The sequence below is a fragment of the Bubalus kerabau genome, chromosome 2, assembly GCF_029407905.1.
Source record: "Bubalus kerabau isolate K-KA32 ecotype Philippines breed swamp buffalo chromosome 2, PCC_UOA_SB_1v2, whole genome shotgun sequence".
NCBI classification, from domain to species: Eukaryota; Metazoa; Chordata; class Mammalia; order Artiodactyla; family Bovidae; genus Bubalus; species Bubalus kerabau.
The window spans coordinates 27263820-27288295 of NC_073625.1; the positions used below are offsets into that span (position 1 = coordinate 27263820).

At 37.2% G+C, this 24476-nt stretch overlaps 1 long non-coding RNA gene across 1 annotated transcript in view; it reads left to right on the forward strand.

Annotated features, from left to right (window-relative positions):
• Positions 1 to 15589, forward strand: part of LOC129644639 (uncharacterized) — a 285309-nt gene extending 269720 nt beyond the window's left edge. The window contains exon 4 of the long non-coding RNA XR_008710903.1: positions 15309 to 15589. This is a non-coding gene — a long non-coding RNA (uncharacterized LOC129644639). The remainder of the gene's footprint in view (positions 1 to 15308) is intronic.
• Positions 15590 to 24476: the final 8887 nt, after the last annotated feature.

The window sequence follows — 24476 nt, forward strand, 5'->3', positions numbered from 1 at the left end:
CCAAAAAGTTAAAGTACACATTTAAGAATCATTAGGTTAGAAATTACCTCTTTATTTGCTGAAAATATAGATATTTTCTTATATACTTGCTTTCTAAGCTCTTAGAAATAAAACTACATCATAAGTGGAAAATGTTATTATAAGAAATGTATTTCAATCTTAGGTTAGGTCTTTCTCCATTATTCCATTAAAGTTTACAATGCAATACATTTTTTTCTGAGAAAATTCTAATATAATGGATTAAATCTGGCAGGATATATTTCTTTTTCAAATGAGAACACTGCCCAGTATGCTTATTGTTTGAATGATGACTTTTGAAGTGTAGATACCGTATGATTATTTCTAAATATATCGATCACTCTTTCAATATGTAACTTGAATTCCTTTATGTGCAATGAAACTTTATATGTAGTCCTTAATTGCCTAACATAATATAGGTACAATTCAGATATTCACAGTGTTTATTAGCAATAGATTGTGTAATAAAAGTGAAAGTGTTAGCTGCTCAGTCATGTCCGAATCTTTGTGGCTGCATGGACTGTAGCTCATGAAAATTCAGGCATTCACAGTGTTTATGAGCAATAGGTTGCTATTTTTATGAAAATGGTTGATATAACTAAGGGTAGGACATTTACTTTTCCTTCTCAGCAACATTTTGTCTGTGACATGTGAAACGATGTTCTAATAATTAGCACTGACCAGTTAAGAAAGTCTTTTAAATAAACCATATTTTAAAGGAGTAAATACATTAGCTGAAAACGATAGCATGACCAGTGCACAGTGTTGTATGGACATGCCTATCCAATGTGTTCAGTGCCAGGAAAATGTTTTAAGGCCCAGGATAAAGATAAAAACACATGGCAGTAAGTGCCTATACCAAATAAGAGTTTTCTCCTTCTGTCATAAAATACATCACCTCTATTTTCAGCTGGGCCTTAATAACCCTTGGCAATCATTCAGTCTGTCTCTAATTGCCTCAATTTTTCCATTTTCCAAAATTGATTCTTGTGTTTTTCCTTTTCCTCCCTGGATCTTCCTACCTATTTTATGGAGAAAATAAGAGTCCAGTAGACAAAGACTTTTCAACTTCTTGAAAGTCATTATAAAATTAATGAGCTTCCTTCTTCTTTTCCTTTTTTTCTAATTTAGTAGAAGTGTTATCTCTTTTTTGGCCCAAATCCAATCCATCTTTCACCTTAAAACTTTGAGCATTCATCACTCTTTCTTGGCTTTATCGTCACCTCTTTCACTACAGGTTCCTCATTCTCTAAACCATAGAACATACTCATGTCTCTTACATTTAACATCTCTCCCCTCCCTTAATTTCACCCTAAATAACACCTTCATCGATTCCCTTCTTTCTACTAAACTACTTGTACAAGAGTGTCTGATACTCTGCATTCAGTTGGGTATATCTTTCCCTTTCTCCCTTGCTTTGACTTATCTTCTTTGCTCAGCTATTTGTAAGTCCTCCTCAGACAACCATGTTGCCTTGTTGCATTTCTTTTTCTTTGGAATGATTTGGTCACTGCCTTCTGCACAATGTTATGAACCTCTGTCCATAGTTCTTTGGGCACTCTGTCTACCAGACCTAATCCTTTGAATCTATTTGTCACTTCCATTGTATAATCATAAGGGATTTGATTTAGGTCATATCTGAAAGGTCTAGTGGTTTTTCCCTACTTTCTTCAATTAAAGTCTAAATTTTGCAATAAGGAGCTGTTGATCTGAGCCACAGTCAGCCCCAGGTCTTGCTTTTGCTGACTGTGTAGAGCTTCTCCATCTTCAGCTGCAAAAAAATGTAATCAATCTGATTTCAATATTGACCATCTGGTGATGTCTATGTGTAGAGTCGTCTCTTAGGTTGTTGGAAAAGGGTACTTGCTATAGCCAGCATGTTTTCTTGACAAAATTCTATTAGTCTTTGCCCTGCCTCATTTTGTACTCCAAAGTCAAACTTGTCTGTTATTCTGGGTAACTTTTGACTTCCTACTTTTGCATTCCAATCCCCTGTGGTGATACGGACATCTTTTTGGTGTTAGTTCTAGAAAATGTTGCAGGTCTTCATAGAACCAGTTAGCTTCAGCTTCTTTGGCGTCAGTGGTTGGGGCATAGACTTGGATTACTGTGGTGTTGAATGGTTTGCCTTGGAAACTAACCTCCAAATGTTTATATGATCTGCTTTTAACCATCTGTCCAGCACATCTTGTGCCATTCCCCTTGTGAAATAACATGCTCTACCATTTGCAATTCTCAAAAAGTTGCATGATCTCTTGTATTAGGGCCTTTGCATCCAAGACATCCTGTGTCTGACACTGACTTTGCCATCCTCATCTGGTCACTCCTAGTCATCCTATAAGACTCAGATTAAAAGATTCTAAAGATCATCACAAAATAGTCTGAAAAATAGCAGAAGGTTTTAAGTGTTGCCAAGAGTAGATGGGGAATATTAAAATATAATTCAAAGCAAAAATAATTAAAGTTAGTATATTTCTTACCCATAAATAAACAGATCAGGAAAAAATAGATCCAAAAATCCTAGAAACACAAAGAGGTATCTTTATTTTATGTAAATCTGGCATTTCAAAACAAGGGTAGAAGGAAGATATAAAAAAAATATTGCTGGAACAATTTTTTCCATTAACAGAGGAAACTTGACTGGCCTGTCTTATCACAAACCCCAACAAAAATGTAGACAAAGAAAAGATCAAACCTAAAATTACAAAGTAATAAACATTTACTCTAAATGAATAAATATTTATTTAGAATAAGAATTCTAAATATTTAGAATGTGGGTAGGGGAATATTAGGCTTATTAAAATATAAAACTAAAAGCAGAAATCATAGTTAAAGTGATGAAATGACTATAGAAGAAGTCCTAATAGTCAAAACATTATTAACCAAATGAAGCCCTCAAGAAACCATGAGAGTCAGCTTTAACATTTTCTAGTCCATGGGATTCTCCAGGCAAGAATACTCAAGTGAGTTGCCATGGGAAAATTCCAGGGGATCTTCCCGATCAAATGTGGGTCTCTGTTGCAGTGGATTCTTTATCATTGAGCCACTGGGAAGCCCTTTCTAGGCCCACAGAGTCCAAAACTAACTTACAATGTTCCCATGTGAAGGGTGATTTTATTTTATCCTACTTATATCGGTTTATTTTAACAAATTCTTATAGAATAATGTTATTAGTCATTGTTCAAAACAGTTCATAAACCTCCTCCTATTTGAAGATTAAAAAATGTTGAGAAATATGATATTAATAGTCATGGTATTCTAAATTTAGGAAAACATAATGTATTAAGGTATATCAAGTTGAGAGAAAGGGGGAAAAAAACTAAAAACAAGTCAATTTTCTTTATCCCTCGAGAGAAACAATTACTCATTATGACCAGAAAAGCTGGGATTTTTTTTCAGTTTATTTGAACAAGATATAAACAGTATGTTTATAGACAAGGCATTGAGTCAAGGAAATAGTGCATGTAGATATTGGAAATAAAATTTTTTTATAAAAGAATTTTTTAAATAGAAGAGGTCCTTAATGTTGATACAGTCTGCTTTTTGAATAACTTACACTTTAATAAGTTACAACATCATTATTATTACAATTCCATATATCAGTTAAGACATGGCCATTTTTTATTATTGTATATTGGTTCAGCCTGGCGATAACAAATACAGTCAGTGGCATTATCTATCACTGGGTTTGCATTCAATAGAAATATTAAAATATTATACTGTGCTTATATAACTATGCAGAAATTTTAAAATATTGTTGCTGGGGAAAAAGCCAAGGTATCACAAACTTCATAAAATTGAGAGGAGTTGTAAATCAGCAGATATGCTGAGAACAGAGAATCTTTAGCCTTAATGAGTTGCTTATTGGCGTGAAGCCAGGTGAGTCTACATTCAATTAGGAGAGAAAAGAACAAAATTAAAACTATTGATGAAAACTAAGCAATAAACCATCTACTGTGTGTCTAAAGGAAATGAGTAATTAGGGCTTAGGTACTATGTAGCTCCCCAGAAATTAAACCCTGACTTTCACATATTTTAATTGAGCTTATAGTTCTGAAATGCACATTTTAAATTGAGCATTTATTGAACGATAACAAAGTTTGCAAGTCATAAGTATATATAGATGAATGAATTATTTTATTGAACACACCTGTGTAATCCACACCCAAAGCAAGAAATAGAACATGACCAGCACCCCCAAAACCTCCTTTAATTCTCCTCACCTTTCTCTTCCCCCAACGTATCCACTAGCATGGACTATTTTTGCCTATTTTTAATTTTATGTGTCTTATTCCTCCTTCCTTTCTTCCTTCCTCCCTTCTGTTTTCCTCTATTTTTTTCTTTTTTTTGGTAGTTGATTCCTTGCATGTATGTAAGATTTACATCATGTATGTAAGATTTACCCATATTGTTATGTTAGAGAACTTTATTCATTTTCATCACTGTATATACTGTCCATATACTAAAATTTATCTAGTCTAATTAAGAAAAATTTCATTGTTTCCAGTTACATAGAATGCTGCCAACTAAAGGCAATGCTGCACATATCTTTGAGCTCATATATATACTCATATATATACATGTATGTTGAACATATGTAGGGATGGGACTCCAGGGCCATAAGGTACGCATATTTAAACATTAGTTGATATCAGCCAAACAGTTTTCTAATGTAGAGTTTTAAATTTATATTTGCATCCTTACCTCATATTTTTACCAACACTTGGTTTGAATGCTTTTTACTTTAAATCATTCTGGTGGGTGTGTAGAAGTACTTATTTTGGTTTTAATTTACACTTCTGAAATGACTGATGGTCTTGAGCATTTTTTAATTTGTATTCATATGTATTGTGGACATTCTTATTGGGAAATGACTGTTTAAACCTGCATTCTTTCTCTTACTGAATTGTGGGAGTTGTTTTCATGTCTGAATACAGCCTTCTTGGAAGGTATACGTGTGAAATATCTTCTCCAAGTCTGTGGCTGGCCTTTTCCTTCTCAGTTCTTGCTCTCAGGCTTGTAAAGAACAGTGCCTTGTTAAGTTGCATCTTTTCTCAGGGATGCTTTCAACAGAATGCGTGTTTTGGTATTCAGAGATTCTTCAGTGTAATGAAGTTGAAATACTTGAACAGTTTTGATTCTTCCCAGTCAGAAAGTTTTTTGTCACATACAATAATCTGCAATCAATAGGGATCTGAGTTTTCTCTGTGTTGTAATGTAGAAGGCATTCCCTGTTGTTTTTTTAATAAGTGTATCCAATTGATGTAGAGCCATTTATTGAAATTGTCTTCCTATTTCTACTGCTCTGTAATTCCACTTTTATTATGTATTTAATGCCTGCTTATATGCAGGTTTATTTCTAAATTTGCTCTTCTGATTCACTACTCCACTCACTTCTCCAATCTATTTTAATAGGATAATTTTGTTACAAATCTTACTGTTAGCTAGGGTAAGTCGTCTCTTTTTTCTTCAAAATTGCCTTGGCTAGTCTTGATTTCCTAAAAACTTCAGAACTATCTTGTCTTATTTTTACAAGAAATCCTTTAAATTTTGACTGACATTTTACTGAATTTACGACTTGTATCTGGGAGAATTGATAACTGGTCCCCAAGATTCTTAATGGCAGTGGCATTATTTCTGTGAAGTAGAATCTTGCCAGATCTAAGCAGCTCATTAATTGTTTTGCTACATCCTTATTACAGATAAGGCTAGCACACCTTTCAGAAAGATAGCTACAAATTTATGGCCTTAATGTTGAGTATTTACTGATACATGAAATATTCCATGTTCTAGAGCATTCTCTAGACTGAGGAACAACTCTAGGACTGGAGAACTCTAGGAACTCTAGGACTGGGGAAACAATTCACTGCTGAACAACTGTCTAGAATGTTGGATCCCACCAAAAAAATATACCTCACATCCACGGTCAAAGAATAAGCCCAAGCAATATGGTAGGAGGGGCGAAATCGTGGTTAGAATCAAACCCCATACCCGCCAGAGATGCTCGGAGGGCTCAAACAAAACCTTCTTCGACTTCACAGAGACTGAACCGGACCTGCCTTTGAGTGTTTGGTTGTCTCCTGTGGAGGTATGGGTTGCAGTGGCCTGCTACAGGGACAGGGGCTCTGGGTGCAGAAGACCTGGGTATGGCATAAGCCCTCTTGGAGGAGTTTGCAATTAACCCCACGTAGAGCCACCAGAACTTACACAGGACTGGGGAAACAGATTCTTGGAGGGTACACACAAAACCTTGTGCATGCCAGGGCCCAAAGGAAAGGAGCAGCGACCCCAAAAGAGACTGACCCAGACTTGCACATGAATGTACAGGAGTCTCCAACAGAGGCGTAGGTTGGCGGTGGCCTGCTGCAGGGTTGGGGGCACTGAGTGTAGCAGTGTGTGCATGGGACCTTCTGAAGGAGTTGCATTATCTTCATCACCTCCACCATAGTTTGGCCTCAGGTCAAACAACAGGGAGGGTACACAGCCCCGCCCACCAACAGAAAATTGGATTAGGGATTTACTGAACATGGCCCAGAACAAGACCCAGTTTCTCCCTCAGTCAGTCTCTCCCATCAGGAAACTTCCATAATCCTCTTATCCTTCTCCATCAGCTGGCAGACAGAATGAAAACCACAATCACAGAAAACTAGTCAGATTGATCACATGTACCACAGGCTTGTGTAATTCAATGAAACCATGAGCCATGCCCTGTAGGGCCACCCAAGACAGACGGGTCATAGTGGAGAGTTCTAACAAAATGGTCCACTGGAGAAGGGAATGGCAAACCACTTCAGTATTCTTGCCTTGAGAACCCTGTGAATAGTATGAAAAAGCAAAAATATAGGACACTGAAAGATGAACTCCCCAGGTTGGTAGGTGCCCAATATGCTACTGGAGAACAGTGAATAAATACCCAGAAATAATGAAGAGATGGAGCCAAAGCAAAAACAGCACATAGTTGTGGATGTGACTGGTGATGGAAGTAAAGTCCAATGCTGTAAAGAACAATATTGCATAGGAACCTGGAATGTTAGGTCCATGAATCAAGGTAAATCGGAAGTGGTCTAACAGGAAATGGCAAGAGAGAACATCGACATTTTAGGAATCAGTGAAATAAAATGGACTGGAATGGGTGAATTTAACTCAGATGACCATTATATCTACTACTGTGGGCAGGAATCCCTTAGAAGAAATGGAGTAGCCCTCAGAGTCAACAAAAGAGTGTGAAATGCAGTACTTGGATGCAATCTCAAAAACAACAGATCTCTGTTCATTTCCAAGGCAAACAATTCAATATCACAGTAATCCAAGTCTATGCCTCAACAAGTAATGCTGAAGAAGCTGAAGTTGAATGGTTCTATGAAGACCTACAAGGCATTCTAGTACTAACACCAAAAAAAAGAAAAAAAAAAAAAGATGTCCTTTTCATTATAGGGGACTGGAATGCAAAAATAGGAAGTCAAGAGATGCCTGGAGTGACAGGCAAATTTGGCCTTGGAGTACAGAATGAAGCCGGGCAATGGCTAACAGAGTTTTGCCGAGAGAACGCACTGGTCATAGCAAACACCCTCTTCCAACAACAAAAGATAGGACTACATATGAACGTCACCAGATGGTCAATACTGAAATCAGATTGATTATGTTCTTTGCAGCCAAAGATGGAGAAGCTCTATACAGTCAGCAAAAACAAGACTGGGAGCTGACTGTGGCTCAGATCATGAACTCTTTATTGCAAAATTCAGACTTAAATTGAAGAAAGTAGGGAAAACCACTACACCATTCAGGTATGACCTAAATCAAATCCCTTACGATTATACAGTAGAAGTGGCAAACAGGTTCAAGGGATTAGATCTGATAGACAAGTGCCTGAAGAGCTATGGACAGAGGTTCATGACATTGTAAATAATGCAGTAGTCAAGACCATCCCCAAATAAAGAAATGCAAAAAGTCAAAATTGTTGTCTGAGGAGATCTTACAAATAGCTGAGAAAAGAAGAGAAGCAAAAGGCAAAGGAGAAAAGGAAAGGTATACCCATCTGAATGCAGACTTCCAAGGAACACCAAGGAGAGGTAAGAAAGCCTTCCTCAGTGATCAGTGCAAAGAAATAGAGGAAGACAATAGAATGGGAGAGACTAGAGTTCTCTTCAAGAAAATTGGAAATACCAAGGGAACATTTCATGCAAAGATGGGCACAATAAAGAACAGAAATGGTATGGATCTAACAGAAGCAGTAGCTATTAAGAAGAGGTGGCAAGAATACACAGAAGAACTATACAGAAAAGAACTTCATGACCCAGATGACCATGATGGTGTGATCACTCACCTAGAGCCAGACATCCTAGAATGAGAAGTCAAATGGGCCTTAGGAAGTACCACTACCAACAAAGCTAGTGGAGGTATGGAATTCCAGTTGAGCTATTTCAAATCCTAAAAGATGATGCTGTGAAAGTGTTGCATTCAATATGCCAGCAAATTTGAAAAACTCAGCAGTGGCCACAGAACTAGAGAAGTTCAGTTTTCATTCTAATCACAGAGAAAGGCAATGCTCAAACTACTGCACAAATGCACTCATCTCACATGCTAGCAAAGTAGTTCCTAATTCAAAACCCTCCAAACCAGGCTTCACTGGTACATGACCCGTGAACTTCCAGATGTTCAAGCTGGATTTAGAAAAGGCAGAGGAACCAGAGATCAAATTGGCAACATCCATTGGATCATCAAAAAAGCAAGAGTTCCAGAAAAACATCTATTTCTGCTTTATTGACTATGCCGAAGCCTTTGATTGTGTGGACCACAACAAACTGTGGAAAATTCTTCAAAAGATGGGAATACCAGACCACCTGACCTGCCTCCTGAGAAACCTGTATGCAGGTCAGGAAGCAACAGTTAGAACTGAACATGGAACAACAGACTGGTTCCAAATCGGGAAAGGAGTACGTCAAGGCTGTATATTGTCACCCTGCTTATTTAACTTATATGCAGAGTACATCATGCAAAATTCCAGACTGGATGATGAACAAGCTGGAATCAAGATTGCTGGGTGAAATATCAATAACCTCAGATATGCAGATGACACCACTCTATGGCAGAAAGCAAAGAAGAAGTAAAGAGCCTCTTCATGAAAGTGAAAGAGTAAGTGAAAAAGTTGGCTTAAAACTCAACATTCAGAAATCTAAGGTCGTGGCATCCGGTCCCGTCACTTCATGGCAAATAGATGGGGAAAAATGGGAACAGAGACTATTTTGGGGGCTCCAAAATCACTGCAGATGGTGGCTGTAGCCATGAAATTAAAAGACACTTGCTCCATGGAAGAAAAGCTATGACCCACCTAAGAGATTACTTTGCCAACAAAGGCTCATCCAGTCAAAGCTCTGGTTTTTCCTGTAGTCATGTATGGTTGTGAGATTTGGACTATAAGAAAGCTGAGCACTGCAGAATTGACGCTTTTGAACTGTGGTGTTGGAGAAGACTCTTGAGAGTCCCTTGGACTGCAAGGAGATCCAACTAGTCCATTCTAAAGGAGATCAGTCCTGGGTGTTCATTGGAAGGACTGATGCTAAAGCTGAAACTCCAATACTTTGCCTACCTGATGTAAAGAACTGACTCACTGGAAAAGACCCTGATGCTGGAAAAGATTGAATGTGAGAGGAGAAGGGGAAGACAGAGGATGAGATGGTTTGATGGCATCACTGACTCGATGGATAATAGTTTAATAAGTTCTGGGAGTTGATGATGGACAGGGAAGACTGTTGTGCTGCAGCCCACGGGGTCACAAACAGTTGGACTTGATGAGTGACTGAACTGAGCTGAACAGAGCCATACTCAGTATCATTAGGCACATTATTATCTGGTGGAAGTGATGGGAACAGGTATGCCCCAGTGTCTCTACAAATTATCTAGTGTCTCAGAAATTCAGTTTCATTACATATATATTGACTACAGTTTGGTGTATGTAAGAGAGTGGAGACTTGATTGAAATAAATATTGAGGATGTGATGAGCTATATGAATTGGCAAAATATCCAGATAATATGAAAAAAAAAGTTATGTTTGTATCGTGGAATGAGATTAAGTAAAAATATGTGATCCAAAATTTTAAAATAAAAAAGAAATAATACAGTCTTCTAATCAGATCAGATCAGTCACTCAGTCGTGTCCGACTCTTTGCAACCCCATGAATCAAAGCACACCAGGCCTCCCTGTCCATCACCAACTCCCGGAGTTCACTCAGACTCACGTCCATCGAGTCAGTGATGCCATCCAGCCATCTCATCCTCTGTCATCCCCTTCTCCTCCTGCCCCCAAACCCTCCCAGCATCAGAGTCTTTTCCAATGAGTCAACTCTTCGCATGAGGTGGCCAAAGTACTGGAGTTTCAGCTTTAGCATCATTCCTTCCAAAGAAATCCCAGGGCGGATCTCCTTTAGAATGGACTGGTTGGATCTCCTTGCAGTCCAAGGGACTCTCAAGAGTCTTCTCCAACACCACAGTTCAAAAGCATCAATTCTTTGGTGCTCAGCCTTCTTCACAGTCCAACTCTCACATCCATACATGACCACAGGAAAAACCATAGCCTTGACTAGACTAACCTTTGTTGGCAAAGTAATGTCTCTGCTTTTGAATATGCTATCTAGGTTGGTCATAACTTTCCTTCCAAGGAATAAGCATCTTTTAATTGCATGGCTGCAATCACCATCTGTAGTGATCTTGGAGCCCAGAAAAATAAAGTCTGACACTGTTTCCACTGTTTCCCCATCTATTTCCCATGAAGTGATGGGACCGGATGCCATGATCTTCGTTTTCTGAATGTTGAGCTTTAAGCCAACTTTTTCACTCTCCACTTTCACTTTCATCAAGAGGCTTTTTAGTTCCTCTTCACTTTCTGCCATAAGGGTGGCGTCATCTGCATATTTGAGGTTATTGATATTTCTCCCGGCAATCTTGATTCCAGCTTGTGTTTCTTCTCGTCCAGCATTTCTCATGATGCACTCTGCATATAAGTTAAATAAACAGGGTGACAATATACAGCTTTGACGAACTCCTTTTCCTATTTGGAACCAGTCTGTTGTTCCATGTCCAGTTCTAACTGTAGCTTCCTGACCTGCATACAAATTTCTCAAGAGGCAGATCAGGTGGTCTGGTATTCCCATCTCTTGAAGAATTTTCCACAGTTTATTGTGATCCACACAGTCAAAGGCTTTGGCATAGTCAATAAAGCAGAAATAGATGTTTTTCTGGAACTCTCTTGCTTTTTCTAAAGTTAAGGATGTAACTTTAGAGACTGACTAAAAGTGAGTGACTCTAAAACCAGGAAGGTTTTCTCTGTATCCTGAAGGTTGTATGAAAAGTCACAGTTGCCTCCATCCACTGAAGGAAGAATTTCCCCCCAAACACAGGATGCTGTGCTGCTTTTTAATATGTAGTTATACCTGATTACCAGCTAGTTGATGTTGCTGTTTTATATGCATAATGACTCCATTTGTAGCAAGCACCATTCAGAACCAATGGGATCTATGAACAGGTTGGAGGTGCCTCTCGGGTTCAAGGATGCCGTGAGGAACTTTTGGGGAAAACTCCTCATGGCTCATCAAACTCCTCAGACCTCACATCATGGTGGGTTTTGGGTGTAACAAATGCGTAGGCTCTGTCGATCATTTTCATCCTAGTCCTTGCGTTGATTCTTCTCTGACTCAAATATCAGTTACTGTTCTCCCTTCTCAGAGTATCTGCTGACCACTCTGGAATCCTCAGTGTCCTTACTGAATGTTTCCTCCATCTCTTTGCACTGAGGAAAAATATACGTGGCTGATTTTGCCACTCTTCACCTCACTCATTATTAGGATTAAACGTGAGTTTTTCATGCTGCCCAAAACACTTCCAGACCACCACTTTTCCATATTCCTCAGAGTACACGTTGAGTATGCCTCCTTGACACTTGTTCTCACTCACTGCAGATTTTATCTCTTGGATCATACTCTTTCTATGTATTCCATGTTTTGCCATGAAGCTACATGTATTGCATAACTCACGTAATATTAGTCTTTGAGTTCTTTTGCCTCCTAAACGCTAATGATCTTGCAAATGTTTTATTTCTCCCATTGACTTGACTGCTACATTTTCTCCCAAATCATCAGCTATTTCTGGTCTTCAATTCTTTCTTTAGCAAGCTTGTGCTTTGCTAAATTACGTCAGTCAGTATTTTCACACTTTTCACCTGATTATTCTAAAAACAGGACTGAAACACCTTCATACCTGCATTAATCTTTAGTTCCCACTACTCTCATTATCCCTACTTCTGCTTTACCTCAGAGTGATGCTGGAGAAAATTTCAGTGTTACAGATTGATGTCATGGCAAATTAAAATTGCAATTTCATGACAATACCCAGCATCAAACACATTGTCACACTATTCAGGCAAATATCCGTATTTCTCTAATTCATTTGTTCTTCCTTTATCCAAAATAGCTTTGTTCAGCTTTTTTCATACCTTAAAGATTTTCAATACCACCATCAGATACTTCACTCTTTGCTGATATCCCTGCTTTCTGTTTATGTAGATTTTTTTTAAAAAGCTATCAAACATGAACTTCTATAGTTCTGCTTTTACTTAAGATGTAAAAAGCTGCAGGAGAGCATCTCTCACACCCTAACAATGAAAGAAAGCAGGATAATCTGTAAAATTAGAACTTACTGTTGAGCACATCATACAGTAAATTTCACAAAATAACTAGCTAAACTGAGGAAATTGTAAGGATGAGAAGCTCATTCAGGAGAAGTTAGAAACTGTGAACTGTTTAATATTTGACAGACCATGGGAGGAAGAGACAGCCACTATTCAAGCAGGTAAGAGGTAAAAATCTTCATTTTTCATAAATTCTAAAAGAATGGAACAGAATATGTGTCTGAAGAGAACAAAGACTTCTGTCAGAAACTACACATGCAAGAAGACTGCAAAGACATCTGTAAAGTACTGTGAGAAAAAAATATATGGCTTAGAATTGTTTATTTACCTACTGAAAAAGGCTTTCAAAAATGAAAATGAAGTGAACTTTTTCTGACAAGCAAAAATGAGGAAAATTCATTGCCAGCAGACCTGAACCACAAGAACCACTTCAGACAGAATGAGCATGTATACAATGAACATTTGGATCAATATAAAGAAATAAAAATCATAAATAAAAAAGTTGAAGATGAATATGAAAAGATAATTGGCTACTTGTAGACAAAATAAGGGGCTTCCCAGGTGACACAGTGATAAAGAATCCACCTGCCAGTGTAGGAGACATAGGAGACATGGTTTCTGTCCACCCAAGGTCAGGATGATCCCCTGGAGGAGGAAATGGCAACCCACTCCAGTATTCTTGCCTGGAAAATTCCGTGGACAAAGGAGCCTCACAGCCTACAATTCATGGGGTCATAGAGTCGGACACAACTGAGCGACTGAGCACACACTCAGGAGAAATAAAAACAAGGTTTTGGAACATATATAGAGATAAAATATGTGACAAATGGAGCACAAAGAATGGGATTATGGAAGTTGAAGTACAATGCTGGAAGATTCTTATATGATACAATGGAATGGTATGATATCATGTGAGGATAGATTGTGAAAAGCCAAAGATGCATGCTGTAAACACCAGGCAGTGACTGCAAATATTTTTTGAAAGAAGTAAAACTAAAAAGCAAATAGATAAAATCAAGAATAAAAAATGGTCAGTCCCAAAGAAGAAGATAAAAGTGGAAAATAGAAACAACACAGGCAGTAGGAAGAAACCAGTAAGGTGGCAGGTTTAAAAATCCAGTACTGTCAACAATTGCATTGAGTATAAATAGTCTAAACATAATTGCATGTTAGTAATTGTGTGAGTGGAGAAGGCAATGGCACCCCACTCCAGTACTCTTGCCTGGAAAATCCCATGGATGGAGGAGCCTGGTAGGCTGCAGTCCATAGGGTCGCTAAGAGTCGGACACGACTGAGCAACTTCACTTTGACTTTTCACTTTCATGCATTGGAGAAGGAAATGGCAACCCACTCCAGTGTTCTTGCCTGGAGAATCCCAGGGACGGGGGAGCCTCGTGGGCTGCCGTCTATGGGGTCACACAGAGTCGGACACAACTGAAGCGACTTAGCAGCAGCAGCGGCAATTGTGTGAGTTGATAAAAAAAGACCAAAGTATGAGAAACTGATTTTAATATGAAGATATATGTAGGTAAAAGCTATTAGAAAAGCCCCTGATGCTGGGAAAAATTGAAAGCAGGAGGAGAAGGGGATGATAGAGGATGAGATGGTAGGATGGCATCACTGACTCAGCAGACATGAGTTTGAGCAAGCTTCAATAGATGGTGAAGGACAGGGAAGCCTGGCGTGTGGCAGTCCATGGGATTGCAAAGAGTTGGACATGACTGAATGACTGAATAACAACAAAATAGGTAAAAGCTAAAAAATGGAAAAATAAATAATGCAAACTTTAATTATAAGGGAGTTGTAATGGTTATATTTATACATATACAAATGTAGACTGCAGATTAAATATGCTTTTCAAGAAGAATGATGAACATTATGAGAAAGAAGTCAATTCATACAGAAGATTTAATAATTTAATACATATGCACAAAATAAAAGGGCTTCAAAATGCTTACTAAAAGAACCTGAGAAAGAAAGTAGCTTTGATTCTTTGAAATATAAGATACAAACTGCCAAAACTTACTTATGTCGTAATAGATGAATGATCTTAAATCTATTGAAACAACTAAATTCTTAGTTCAAAAACCTTCCCACATGAAAAAGTCTAGGCCTAGACTCTTCTGGTAAGGAAGACAAGATAAATGACCAGTGTAGCTGGTTATTTATTATCTGCTTGTTTGTAATTTAATTGTGCTCATCTCTGTGTTAGGTGCTATACTTGATTTTGGTGAAGCAAAAGTGAGTATAAAACATTCTGCATCTTTTTCAATTATGAAAGCATAGGAAAAGGGAGACATGAGAATTGGTGCCAGTTTATAACCTTTTGCTAAGAAGTCTAAAACTAGTTTAACCTAGAATATGCTGCTGATTTAATTAGCTGATTTTACTTGTCTACCTGTGTGTTCCTATCATCTTTTTCTTTTGATTTATTTTCTTAACAATTGAATTGTCACTTGATTTTCTAAGTAATAAAAAAAATACATTGTATTTCATTTTGAGCCATTGCAAAACCACTTTTTTGTATAAAATTTTTCATGAGCAATTTTCTGCTAATACTGCACTGATCTCACGTGCTAGCAAAGTAATGCTCAAAATTCTCCAAGCCAGGCTTCAACAGTACCTGAACTGTGAACTTCCACATGTTCAAGATGGATTTAGAAAAGGCAGAGGAACCAGAGATCAAATTGCCAACATCTGTTGGATCATCGAAAAAGCAAGACAGCTCCAGAAAAACATCTACTTCTGCTTTATTGACTATGCCAAAGCCTTTGACTGTGTGGATCACAGCAAACTGTGGAAAATTCTGAAAGAGATGGGAATATCAGACCACCCTGCCTGCCTCCTGAGAAATATGTATGCAGGTCAAGAAGCAACAGACTGGTTCCAGATCAGGAAAGGAGTACGTCAAGGCTGCATATTGTCACCCTGCTTATTTAACTTATATGCAGAGGACATCATGTGAAACGCTGCAGTCCATGGGATCGCAAAGAGTCAGACACGACAGAGCCACTGAACTGAACTATGTGCTTCACAGTGTGTCCATGTGTGTTATAGTTTCAGAAAACCTAAATAATTGATTTTGGTTTTTATGAGTCTTTTCACCATGAATTATGAACCCTCCAATCGTGAAAACTTTTATGTCATTAAACCATTACATGTTTGAAAAATATTCATGTTATAAAAAATGACAGATAATTGTTTGGAAACCTGTTAATAAAACTTGAAAGTACATACTTGAAAACAATAATGATTCGAAACACTTAGGTGTATAGCACTAAACTGCTTTGAATTCTGTTATTTTCATGTATCAATTTTAAAAGCAGTTTTCAATGTTTAATCAATACATAATTTGATTAGAAGGTGGTTTAAGTTTTTTTTAAGTCCTACTTTCTTCTCTGCACATCACATATCTTCTTTATCACAAAAAAATAGTCTTATTTAACTATTTTACTGCTTTTTTTAAACTATCCTCAGGAAGCATGGTTTAGAAGGAAATCACTGCACAGGAGTCTGAACACAAGATTTCTAGTCCAACATCATGACTTACTTCCTCAGGGCCAGGAATTTTTTTTTCTATATTTTATATAAATATATTTTCCCATAGCATACATAATGAATAATAGTAACTCCTAACCTTGAATATTACTTTGTATTTTTAAATACATCTTACAATATTGCATGAGGCAGTTTCATGCTTACTAAGTATTAGGAAGACAATAACAATATTACCAATCCATAGAGGAGCCCAAACTGGAGGTTATCAGGTTCATGGCCAGGGTATGGTCTGGGACTTCAATAAATGCATCTCAATATGATTCTTTCTACTGAACACAGGAAGCTATAAGTATCTATTGAGAAAATGAGCAGTTTACGAAGTGAACTGTAACATGTAAATGAGAGAAACATTTTCTGAGCGGTGCTACAGGCTCCAAGGTAATAGCCCAAACTCCCATCTGGGGTTTCCAAAACCATGAATTGCTCACTACTATGCCAGAGAAGGCAATGGCACCCCACTCCAGTCCTTTTGCCTGGAAAATCCCATGGGTGGAGGAGCCTGGTGGGCTGCAGTCCATGGGGTCGCTAGGAGTCGGATACCACTGAGCGACTTCACTTTGACTTTTCACTTTCTTGCATTGGAGAAGGAAATGGCAACCCACTCCAGTGTTCTTGCTTGGAGAATCCCAGGGACGGGGGAGCCTGGTGGGCTGCCGTCTATGGGGTCGCACAGAGTTGGACACGACTGAAGTGACTTAGTAGTAGTATGCTGATAAATTCCTTCCCATCATTAGGCTTAAACTTCCAGAGGTCAAGAAGATGTAAATGATCCCATGTTCCTTTGCCCAACAGAACCAATTACCCTTTCCTCCATTGTTGCTGTTCGGTTGCTAACTTGTGTCCACCTCTTTGCAACCTCACAGACTGCAGCATGCCAGGCTCCCCTGTTCTTCACTATCTGGTGGAGTTTGCTCAGACTCATATATATTGAGTTGGTGATGCCATCTAACCATCTCATCCTCTGCTACATGCTTCTCCTTGCATCAGGGTCTTTTCCAATGAGTTCAGCTCGTCACACCCAACTAAAGTATAGGAACTTCAGCTTCAGCATGAGTCCCCCCAATGAATATTCAGGCTTGATTTCCTTTCAGATCAGTGGTGTGATCTCCTTGTAGTCAAGGGACTCTCAGGAGTCTTCTCCAGCATCACAGTTCAAAAGCATCAATTCTTCAGTGCTCTGCCTTCTTTATGGTCCAACTGTCACATCCATACATGATTACTGGAAAAACCATAGCTTTGATTACACAGACCTTTGTCATCAAAGTAATGTCTTTCCTTTTTAATAATATCTCTAGCTTTGTCTTAGCTTTCCTTCCAAGGAGCGAGTGTCTTTTAATTTCTTGGCTATAGTCACTATCCTATATGATTTTGGAGCCCAAGAAAATAAAATGTCACTGCTTCCACTTTTTCCCCATCTATTTGCCTTAAAGTGATGGGAGCAGATGCCATGATCTTAGTTGGTTGAATGTTGAGTTTTAAGCGAGCTTTCTCACTCTTCTCTTTCACATTCATCAAGAAGCTCTATAGTTCCTCTTTGCTTTCTGCCATTAGAGTAGTATCATCTTCATATCTGAGGTTATTGATATTTCTCTCAGCAATCTTGATTCTACCTTATGATTTATCCAGGCTGGCATTTCACATGATGGACCCTGCATCTAAGTTAAATAAGCAAGGTGACTATACACAGCCTTGTCATACGCCTTCCCCAATTGTAAACCACTAAGTTGTTCCATGTCCAATTCTAACTGTTGCTTCTTGACCCACATACAGCTTTCTCAAGAGACAGGTGAGGTGGTCTGGGATTAAGAATTTTCCATCTCTAAGAATTTTCCGGTTTGTTGTGATCCATACAGTCAAAGGCTTTCGTGTAGTCACTGAAGCAGAAATAGATGTTTTTCTGGAATTCTCTAGTTTTTTCGATAATCCAACAAATGTTGGCAATTAGATCTCTGGCTCCTCTGCCTTTTCTAAACCCAGCTTGTGCGTCACTGAGTTGTGCAAGCCCCTTTACCATGACAAGGCTATAATCCATGAAGGGGACAGTTTCCTCCTAGGAATTTGGAATTGGGTCTCAAGAGGATATATCATTAGAATAAATGTGCAGATATGGAAATAAGCTGAGTCACACACAAGGTAAATTACTTAGAATTAAGACTCATTAACTTTTACTGCAATGTCCCCGGTGGCATCTGATTTCCTACCACTCTGGATACTTTGATTTATTTTTATTTAAATAACTGTGATATAATTGGCAAATAAAATCATAAGATATTTAAAATGTACAGTGTGATGATTTGATATATGTATATATTGTGGAAGTATTCCCCCACTTATTTAAATAATACATCTACTCTCTCACCAAATTTTAATTATATAATACAGTGTTATCAATTATAGTTACCACATTATATATTTGATCCTCAGACCTTATAACCAGACATTAGTATCTTTTTACTAACATTTCCCTACTCGTTCCACGCCTGAGCTCCCTGGCAACCAGTTTTTTATTCTCCATTTCTATTATTTCAAAAATTTTTAAGATTCTATATATTAGTGAAACCATACAGTATTTTCTTGTTCTGCCTTACTTATTTCACTTAGTGTAATGCCCTCAAGGTCCATCCATATTGTTCCAAGTGCCAAGATTTCCTTATTCTCTAAGGCTGAACAATATTCCACAGTGTGTGTGTTTGTATACACATTTTATTTATTTATTCGTCTGTCTATAGACACTTAGGTTGTCTGAGTACCTTTAAATATTCATTGAATTACATGTTATTTGTAGCTTTATGATAATGTCTCCCTTCTCAGTCCTCTCAATCTGCCCACACATTTTGAGAAAGACTGAATGGTTTCTTGTTCCTTGCCACCATAAAATCCTTGTACATTAGACTTTATTATTTCTCAGATAAAGAAATTAAAGAGGTCAAACGTTGTCAGAAGTCCCACAACTGGGAAGAGGCGCAGTCTAAATACAAAAGAATAGGAGTGATTATTTTTCAAAAAGAAGCATTGCTAAAAATGATACTCATTGATAATAATAGATTCTTTCCAATTAACTTCTATAAAAGTGGGGAGGGGAAAATCAATCAACTTTACCTCAGAAAATGTATATCAACTGAAGTTTAGTAGACAAGATGGTAATAGTGTTAGTCACTCAGTTGTGTCCAAGTCTTTGCGACCCCATGGTCTGTAGCCCACCAGGCTCCTCTGTCCATGGGAATTCTCCAGGCAGGAATACCGGAGTGGGTTGCTGTGCTCTCCTCCAGGGGATCTTCCCAACCTAGGGATTAAACTCAGGCCTCCTGCATTCCAGGCAAATTCTTCAACATTTGAGTTACCCAGGGAGAAGGCAAGATACGTGAGTACAGCTTCCTTCCTCAAGACATGGCAGCTGTAGTTGCGGCCACTGGTCTTCTCTGTATCTTCCCAAGTCTCTCATCCCCAGAGAGCAGGCGTTAGCTGGATGAGCACTTTCTCACCTTAAGGTGTCAGACTGCTATGTCCGATGACAGAGGTGAGAAACCTAAGCTAGTAATATTTTGAAGTAAGAGAACAGCCATAGGATTTCTTTTAATCGGCCTTTGGAAGCCACTTCTAGTACAGATTTTCATAGCTCTGGTTTATCACTAATTTAATTATGCTTCTGGAATGGATTATGTGTTAATTTTAGAATTCCTTAGGCTTGGTTACAATTTTATGGCTACCTTAAGCCTTCCTCAAGGGCCTAATTTTCATAGAGCAATCAAGTGCAAGCATTAAGTAAGACCAGGGGTCATTCATTCTCTCCTCTCTTTTCTGCAAGCAGTACTTTTATAGAGCTTTCAGAAGCTGTGAGGAGGGAGTACATGAAACCATTTCCTTTTACTGCTGAACTGCTTCTCCTATCAGACTGCTCATTAATTATGCCAATTACATTTTGAACAGTACTAGAAAGTGCAAAGGGTAAAATACGAATCAATATATGATTTTAGTACTTGATTTTGTCCAGAATTTTATATTCCTTTAGGGTTATTTCTGCTCAAAAACAAAATGTCTATAAAACTTCTATTATTATTTTCGCTTCTAAACTGCATATATTGACTGCCTCCAGAGCTCTACCATACAGAGCTTAATAAAGTCTTTTATGTTCAAGACATATACATGTATGCTTCGTAATAAGACAAGCCATATGTAAAATAAGAATCTCCTCTGTGAATGTTGTGCTTGATAAGAAATAAAATGGATACCCATGCAACCACCCCCCCCAGCTTAAAAAATAGATTTTTTCCCCCCATAACCTGAAGCCCCCTTGTGTCTCTACCAGGTAATAATCCTCTCGCATGACCTAATGGTAATCTGTCCTTACCCTGAATTGTGTATCCATTGTTCCTTTTCTTTTCTTTTCTTTATAATTTATCCATTTTTATGTATACTTCACACACCTGTGTTTGAATTGTATCCCAATAGAAGTGGCTCAGATGGTAAAGACTCTGCCTGCGTTGCAGGAGGCCCGGTTTCAATCCCTGGGTTGGGAAGATTCCCTGGTGAAGGGAATGGCTGCCCACTCCTAGTATTCTTGTCTGGAAAATTCCACAGACAGAGGAGATTGGCAAGCTATAGTCCATGGGGTTGCAAAGAGTCAGACATGATTGAGCGACAAACAAAATAACTGTATATTTTTAAAACCTTTTTTGCTCACAAATACCTAAGATTTATCCATTTTGATTTGAGCAATCTGCTAGAGGCCCATTCTATATATCATTCATGCTATTCATTATTATTGTTGTAAAGCATTTGATTATATCGTCATGAGACTTTGTTTACTCAGTTCATAGATACTTAGGTTATTTGAAATGTGTTGCCCATATAAACAATGTGGCTGAGAACATTCTCATATCAATCACTATTGCCACATACAAGAGTTTCTCTAGGGAAATTATCCCACCTCCCCATTTCCATGTAATAAAACACAAATATCCATTTATCATACTGGAAAAACAGTTAGATCCGCTCACAGGAGAGGGTGACTAGCCTAGGGGCTCTGGCTGCTCTCAGCCCTGTTTTCCCCACTACGTGGAGCTCTCAGGTGCATCCATAACTCATTCATGCTATCATATGCCCAGATGATGTCCGGGAATGAATTGTGCCATCTTCAGGAATAAACATCCTAATTTTTCTGAATAAGGCCAAATGGTTTTGAAAAAAAAAAAAAAAAAGATATATCAATGCAGCAGGAAAAGACTGTTACAGATAGGGATAATTGAAAAGAACTTAAATATTAAGTTAATAAATGGGATTTTAAAAATTATAGGCAGAGAAAAGAGGAGGGCAGAGCACCCTGGGACTAGGAGCCTCTGAGAGTTGTCTGGATCAGAAGGGAAGGGTCAGGAGAATGAGCTGCTGTAAAACCCAAGAGACTGCAGCTACAGGAGAGCATCAGTGGCCTTACTCAGACACAGCCTGACATTGAGGCCTCTAAGGAAGGAAGCCAGGGAAATCAAAACTCCACATCTGATCTGCTGGTCTCTCCCATTGACCAAACCCCCTAGAAGCAAAAAGCAAGAACCACACTCAATGTAGAAATTAAAATCACCCTTTTGGCCTTCAGAGAAGGATGGAGTAAAAGTGGAGAATGGATACAGAGTGGCAAATGAAAAATCACAGTAATAGTAATTTACACTCCTGTTAGACCTGTGTATTCCAATGATTCCTACCCTTGCTAGCAATTTTTATTATGCAGCAATTATATGTGATACCTATTGCGTAGATATTATGTCTCCATTTGTTAAGATATTTTAAAATCTTTCAGCAAACTTTTCTCCATAGAGATTTAGTGTATCTTTTGCTAATCTTTGGGATAGCAATTAATCAAGAACTCAAATTATCACTTTAACATGGTTGCTTTAACTAGCATTGTTTTTAATAATGACAAATTATTGAACATGTTTTCTTATTTTTATTGGACATTACTTCTAATGTTCTCTTCATTTTTTGTTCATTTTTCTATTGAGCTTATTATCTTTTTACCTTTTGGTGCATTCATTAAATATATCAGATTTTTACTTCAAGTGCAACAAATATGTTTTTACTATAAATGCACAAATATTTTCTCTGAGTCTGTGAAGCTTATGAACAGAAATTCTTAATTTTACAATGATTTAATGATCAAGTTCTCCCTTCTTATATTTATTTTTCAGTGTGTGTTTTAAGAAATGTTTTTCTTTTTTTTTTAAATAATTTTATTTTTTAACTTTACAATATTGTATTGGTTTTGCCATATATCAAAATGAATCCGCCACAGGTATACACTGAAGTCATATGTTTATTCTTTAATATTCTTCCCTAAATTATCAAAATTTAAGTTTTTAATCCATCTGGAATTTTTTTGTGTGTATGGTATGAGGAAGGGATCTGATTTTACCTTTTGCTATATGATTTTTTCCCAGATGCATTTATTGAACCATTAATCTATATGACAAATGCTAATAATTTCAAATTCAAACCCCCAAAGAAGTATTGGACTGCTTCAGGGCACTGTAGCAATTTTATTCCATTAATTTATTGTGTTCAGGTTGAACTAATAGAAAACCATCTTAATTAATAAAAATTTTAAACAACTATTGATTTGGTCAGGTAATCCATCTTCTTTAATCTTTCCTATGAATTATCTAGATTGATGTGATCAAATAGATCTTTCTATGATGCTGTATCTGTTCTGTATCTGCACTGTGCAATGCACTGACCTCTAGCTGTACATGAGTCATGAGCACTTGAAATGTGTCTCGTGTGAGTGAGTAACCGAACTTTTACTTGGTCATAGTCGTCAGCTACCTCATTGAACAGCCCATATCCATGATCCCTAGCATTTTTTGTCTTTCATATAAATATCTTATAAATTTCCATGAAATATCCTGTTGCAAGGCTGCTTCAGATAGCATTCTATCAAGTGTTCAAAACAATTGTAACTAAGATCATTAATATGGAAATTTCTATTCATAAATTTGGAATATTTCTCAATTTACAGAGATATTATAAAGTCTTTTAACAAAACATTATAACATTTTCCATGAGAGTATTTTTAACATTTGTCCATGTATCCCTGTCATTTTTTTGTTGTTGCTAATGGAAATAGCATATTTTATGTTACATTTTTTAATTGATTTAGTGCTGGTATATAGAAATAGATTTTTATGTCTTGCAGATTGATAAACTGTTCTTTCTGATAATTCATGGGATTATATTTGCATAATTTGAAGATGTGCAAATAATATTTTTTTCTTTTCTAGTTGATAAACTGTTCTTTCTGATAATTCATGGGATTATATTTGCATAATTTGAAGATGTGCAAATAATATTTTTTTCTTTTCTAATTGAAAAAATATTTCCCTTGTCTCATTGTACTGACCAAAATGTTGAAAGTGCTAAAAAGAATACTTTTGTAATGATCAAAATTTTAAACAGAATTGATTTTGTTATTTCACCACTCAGCTTAGAGTTTTTATAAGCATCTTTTATTAAGTCAAACAAGTTAATTTCTATTCCTGGTTTAGTATAAGTTTTTATTATGAATGCGGTTGGATTTCATTATTGCTTTCTGTATGTCTATTGATATAACCATATAATTTACTTCCATTAAAGTAGTGTAGTGAATTATATTAATAGATTTCCTGGGACTAAATTACCTTTGCATTTCTGGATAAACACAATTTGCATTTTGCTAGATATGATTTTTTTAATGTTGTTTTGGACTTTTTATGTTGAGGGGTATAAACCTGTAATTTTCTTTCTTAAGTTACAATTTTCTGAGTTGGGTATCATAGTATACAAGAGGCATAAAACATTTCTCCTCTTTTCCTGTTTTCTGGAAAAATCTGTGTACTGTTTCAACCCCCTGGTCCATGAGTGTTAGGCAGAAAATTTCCTTGGCCTGATACTTTCCTTTGTTAGGTGTCTAACATGTTACTAAATATTTTACTAGATATAAGATTGTTTGAATTATCTGTTTGTTAAGCTAATTTTGAAATTAAAAGTTATTTTAAAATTTGTTCTATAATTTATCTATTTCATATAATTCTAAGACTTATTGCCATGATGTTGTCCAAATATGCAGTTTTTATTCTACACTTCTGCACGTGTTGTTATATCTCTCTTTCCATTTTTTATATTATTTGTTCCATTTCTCTCGCTCTCTCTTTGTCAGCTGGGATCATTCTTGCCAAAGAAATTTGTCAGTGTTAT